Here is a 6,677-nt window from a genome sequence, read left to right on the forward strand (position 1 = left end):
GTTTGTTCAACTATATATTGGTTTGTTCAACTATATATTGGTTTGTATATATCGGTTTGATCAACAATGTATTGTTTGATCAACTATATATTGGTTTGATCAACTATATATTGGTTTGATCAACTATATATTGGTTTGATCAGCTATATATTGGTTTGTTCAACTATATATGGGTTTGTTCAACTATGCATTGGTTTGATCAACTATATATTGGTTTGTATATATCGGTTTGATCAACTATATATCGGTTTGTTCAACTATATATTGGTTTGCTCAACTATATATTGGTTTGATCAACTATATATTGGTTTGTATATATCGGTTTGTTCAGCTATATATCGGTTTGTTCAACTATGTATTGGTTTAGATACATTAAAGTTTGTTAATTTATACATTGGTTGGTTGAAATACATGTTTTTGGCTCAAATTTGTATTGGTAAGGACAAATTGGTTTGCTGGTGAGTTGATGGGGTTGTCACAATTGTTTTCTACATGTCAAAATATTATTTTATTACTATTACCAAAAGAGTGTATAGAGTGCACATTATTTGCTTTAAAAATATACACTCCTTAAAATATTAATTCATGCAAAGTGTATTTCCTATAATGATTTCTTTGTTACTCATGTGAAATTGTGGGGGTATTTCATAGACTGAGTTACAACCCAAATCAGAAAAAGTTGGGACAGTATGGAAAACGCATATATATAATAAAAAAAAGAAGTGATTTCTAAATTTACTTTGACCTGTATTTCATTGCAGACAATGTGAGCACAAAATATTTAATGTTTTGTCTGGTCAACTTCATGTCATTTGTAAATATGCATCCTTTCCTGTCATTCAGACCTGCAACACATTTCAAAAAAAGTTGGGACAGAATCAATTTAGGGCTAGTAATGAGGTAAAATGGTTAAATAATGATGTGATTTGAAACAGGTGATGTCAACATTGGTGATTGTAATTATGATTTGGTACAAAAGCAGCATCCAAGAAAGGTCTAATCCTTTAGGAGCAAAGATGGGCCGAGGATCGCCAGTTTGCCAACAAATACGTGAGAAAATTATTGAAATGTTTAAAAACAATGTTCCTCAAAGAAAGATAGGAAGAGATTTGGATATTTCACATTCAACAGTGCATAACATAATTAAAAGATTCAAGGAATCTGGAGGAATTTCAGTGCGTAAAGGACAAGGGCGCAAGCCTAAGCTGAACAACCGTGATCTCCGATCCCTCAGGCGGCACTGCATCAAGAATCGTCATTCATCTAGAAGCGATATCACCACATGGGCTCAGGACTACTTTGGCAAACCTTTGTCAAGTACCACATTACGTAGTTACATCCACAAATGCCAGTTAAAACTGTACTGTGCCAAAAGGAAGCCCTATGTTAACAGTGTCCAGAAGCGCCGTCGACTTCTCTGGGCTCAGAGGCATCTGGGATGGACCATCACACAGTGGAAACGTGTACTGTGGTCAGATGAATCAGTATTTGAGGTATTTTTTGGGAGGAATGGACGCCGTGTGCTCCGGACCAAAGAAGAAAAGGATCATCCAGACTGTTACCAGCAACAAGTCCAGAAGCCAGGGTCTGTCATGGTATGGGGTTGTGTCATTGCCCTTGGCAAAGGTAACTTTTTAACCATTAATGGTAACCATTAATGCTGAAAAGTACATTTGGAGCTTTTGGAGCATAATATGCTGCCTTCAAGAAGACATCTTTTCCAGGAACGTCCATGCATATTTGAACAAGACAATGCAAAACCACATTCTGCACACATTACAAAGTCCTGGCTGCGGAGGAAGAGGGTTCGGGTACTTGACTGGCCTGCCTCAGTCCCGACCTGTCTCCAATAGAGAATGTGGACAACGAAGAACCGTACTGTTGCCCACCTTAAGACTTGTTTGCAGGAAGAATGGGACAAAATTACAACTGAAACACTTCATCACTTGGTGTCTTCAGTCCCTAAACGTCCTTTAAGTGTTGTGAAAACGAATGGCAACATTACAAAGTGGTAAATGCTTTACTGGCCCAACTTTTTTTGAAATGTGTTGCAGGTCTGAATGACAGGAAAGGATGCATATTTACAAATGACATGAAGTTGACCAGACAAAACATGAAATATTTCATATTGTCTGCAATGAAATACAAGTCAAAGTAAATTTAGAAATCACTTCTTTTTTCTTTTTTTTGCGTTTTCTATACTATCCCAACTTTTTCTGATTTGGGTTGTCAGACACAGGACGAGTGTGTGTTGCTCATGAAGACACAGAATGAGCCTCTGGTAAATCAGACACAGGACGAGTGTGTGTTGCTCATGAAGACACAGGTTGAGCCTCTGGTAAATCAGACACAGGACGAGTGTGTGTTGCTCATGAAGACACAGAATGAGCCTCTGGTAAATCAGACACAGGACGAGTGTGTGTTGCTCATGAAGACACAGGTTGAGCCTCTGGTAAATCAGACACAGGACGAGTGTGTGTTGTTCATGAAGACACAGAATGAGCCTCTGGTAAATCAGACACAGGACGAGTGTGTGTTGCTTGGGAATACACCGGCTGAATCTCTGCTGTTGCACACCATGACCCCACATTTTGCACCTGTAATTTGGGTTGGGGTGGGAAGATAAATAATGTAAATAATTAATAAATTGAATAAATAATGTGTCTTATGGAATGATAATCCGGACGATATTTAAGGAATATATTTAAATATAGGAATTTTAGTATTTGCAATTTACACAAACACGTGATTTGCCATTTGGATTTTCTTTTCCGTGTGTGCAACATGTCAAATAGAAATTTAGAAAACAGAATAGAAAAATAGCCAAATTTCAAATAGAAACGCAAAGTCCGTTTGCAATTGCATTTCCAATGTCTTATGAGTTATGACCCTGCCATTTTGAAATAGCAATAGAAAAATCACCCATTTGCTATTTCACTTCCTCCGCGTCCTGCCACAACCCGCACAAAACTCAAATGGAACCCCAATTTTCTATTGCTTTTTCAAAATGGCAGGGTCATAACTCATAAGACATTGGAAATGCAATTGCAAACGGACTTTGCGTTTCTATTTGAAATTTGGCAGACATGTTGCATACACGGAAAACAAAATCCAAACGCAATGGCAAATCAAACGTTTGTGTTTCCATTATGTCACAGCGTATGTGTTCACAAATTGAAAATGTAATTTCAAATACAATTTGAAAATTCCTTTTAAATATTGTCCGGAATATCATAGAAATCGCAAAGACACAGGTGTAATCACAGGGTTCCCACAATCATAGAGAGCCTGTAAATATCAAGTCATTTTAAAATTGTATGAAAATGTTAATCCTAGAATGCATGAACCAGACAACATACATGAATGCATAAAAGGGGTTAAAAAGACCCATGTTGGATTCAGTAATTTTCTGTCTGTGCAGACAAAAGGAATGTAAAAAAAATCATGAAAATACTGATCAAAGACATTAGACAATTTACCCTTGAAGATGGCATCTGTGAATCTTCAGCAGGGCGATCCAGTTCTTCGTCAGAAACATCTGTCTGAAATGTATCAGGAAAAGAAGAATGTTTTTGACATTACAAGACAATGCTAATCACATGTAAGACAGTCATGCATGATAACATTTCTTCCTTTTTTTTTACACCCCAAATAGATCCTGAATACATAATAATAATAATAATAATGAATACATTCATTATTACTATATAAAGTTATCTATATATAAGTTGTGTCTCTGGCCGAATGTAAATGGTTCTTTGAGTGAAGATCCTTTTTAGTATGCGACCACTTAGTGACTGATTGGAAGCAAGTCTTGGTTGTACCAGTCTGTTATTTCAATGCTATTTGTAGTAAACAATAAATGAATCATAATAATAATAATTCACCAGTAGTCTTGTATTTGTATATGAATGTACATGAAATGTCATCTTAATGTTTAATGCTGCTACACAGTAACATATGTTTATTGTGATCAGCAATACATATCCTGAACCACACAATTTCTGTGCAAAACTCTCCTTGATCACTTCAATTACTCTTTCCTCATCTCATGAAATGTGGAACTCGAGCAGAAATGATATGTCCTTCATCAAACAGAATGGCTTTTGTGCCTCTTCTGGGGACAGTACCAAATCTGGGACCAGGGAGGAGGACAAGCTCCTTCATAAATGTGGGACTTTCTCGTGCTGGCCTCCTTACAGCTGATGCTGAAGAGCTAAGAAGACAATTATATATCAGTATGTAAAAGTTTTTTTTTTTTACCAAAAAAAAAAAAAAAAACTTTTACCAACTAAGATATCCTGTTTTGTTTTTTGTTTTCTCAGAGATAATTATCGGTGTATTACATAAACTTTCTATCATAGGTCTTAACTTAAGATATGATAAGTTAATTTAGGATTTTTCACAATTTCGTATTACAGAAGCAAATCTTAACTTACAAAATCTCATCGGATCTGTAGTTAGGAAATCTTAAACCGCTCCATTGAGTTCGGTAATCAACTGTCAGGTCTGTTACCAAGCAACCAAACAACGCGCAAACTGCTTCTGAGGTAATAAACCAAAAATCAAAATGGAAAAACAACAGCGTGATTTTAGTTTCAGTGCGGCAGAGATTTAAATTTTAATAAGCTCCGTTGAAAAGTTAAAGCCCGTTTTAGAAATCGCCTTTTGCACCAAAAAAACGTAAGGCGTTAGTCACTTGAAGAATGACCATAATGCTCCGTGACGGCTCGTTGGCCTCTGTAATGTTGGTCGCAATTCGTCAACTTACTGCAAAATCATGCGTCATGGAAGTCTGTAATTATTTACGATTATTTTATCATCAAAGATCAAATTTGGACATCCTCTGGGTCCTCCAAAAGTCTCTCCACCGTCAAACATCGCTGCTCTACGTCTTGTATAATTATTAGGGGTTCAAGCACGAAGTGCTGAAACACCTATTGTAATTGTAACTTTTCCCATGATGCATCATTCTCCATCTAAAACTAATCGGGCAGACCAAACCGTAAGTCGTAGAGACATGAAACTTTTAGGGCTGGTAGTACTCACAACGACTACCAGCGTCACCGAGGCACGCCCCGATTGGCCTGACGGGGGTGCTACAGCGAGCAAAAGTGCCCTTCAGGCGCCAATTTCGAGAAATGTTGGGTTTTTTGAAAAACCTACTTTTGTGAACTACTCCCATAATTTTTCCCTGATTGGAACCAAACCACTGTATAAATGTTTTTTGGAGAGAGCATATTAATAATTATGAAAAAAAAAAAAAATTCGATTCATGGTCGCTAAGGGGAATGAAAAATTTCAATGTGTCGGGGGCCACTTTTACTAAAATGACTATAACTTGTGAACGGAACAAGATATTTCCAAAATTCACAAAACCACCACAGGAAATATGATAACATAGGTTAATAGCTAAACAATTACATCCAAATGTCAAAACTATGATAGGAAGTGAAATCTAATCAATGTTGCCTATTATTAATTTTAATACTCTCATAAATATACTGAAAGTGTCTATAACGGGGTGTCCAATCCTGCTCCTTTTTTCCTGCTCCAAGTTTAGCTCCAACCCCAATTCAACACACCTGTACCAGCTGATCAAAGTCTTATTAGGCATGCTAGAAACTTTCAGACAATAAAAAAAACTAACAAAAAATTCCTTATAGTAAATTGGCTCTAAAGGGTATTTTTTTATATCCATGATCTTACTTTATTTATTTATTTAGATCCCCATTAGCCAATACCTAGGCAGTGGCTACTCTTCCTGAGGTCCCAACAAGTAAAAAATACACCAACAACAATAAAGTCAATGAAACATACATTTGAGCCAAAAACATGTATTTCGACAAACCAATGTATAAATTAACAAACTTTAATGTATCTAAACCAATACATAGTTGAACAAACCGATATATAGTTGAAGAAACCGATATATACAAACCAATATATAGTTGATCAAACCAATAAATAGTTGATCAAACCAATATATAGTTGAACAAACCAATATATAGTTGATCAAACCGATATATAGTTGAACAAACCGATATATAGTTGAACAAACCGATATATAGTTGAACAAACCGATATATACAAACCAATATATAGTTGATCAAACCAATGCATAGTTGAACAAACCCATATATAGTTGAACAAACCAATGTATAGCTGATCAAACCAATATATAGTTGAACAAACCGATATATACAAACCAATATATAGTTGATCAAACCAATACATAGTTGATCAAACCAATATATAGTTGATCAAACCAATACATAGTTGATTAAACCGATATATACAAACCAATATATAGTTGAACAAACCAATATATAGTTGAACAAACCGATATATACAAACCAACATATAGTTGATCAAACCAATACATAGTTGAACAAACCGATATATCGTTGAACAAACCAATATATAGCTGATCAAACCAATATATAGTTGATCAAACCAATATATAGTTGATAAAACAATACATAGTTGAACAAACCGATATATACAAACCAATATATAGTTGAACAAACCAATATATAGTTGAAAAAACCGATATATACAAACCAATATATAGTTGATCAAACCAATACATAGTTGAACAAACCGATATATAGTTGATCAAACCAATATATAGTTGATCAAACGGATATATAGTTGAACAAACCAATACATAGTTG

Source organism: Gobio gobio (genome assembly GCF_949357685.1).
Source record: "Gobio gobio genome assembly, chromosome: 16".
Classification (NCBI taxonomy): domain Eukaryota; kingdom Metazoa; phylum Chordata; class Actinopteri; order Cypriniformes; family Gobionidae; genus Gobio; species Gobio gobio.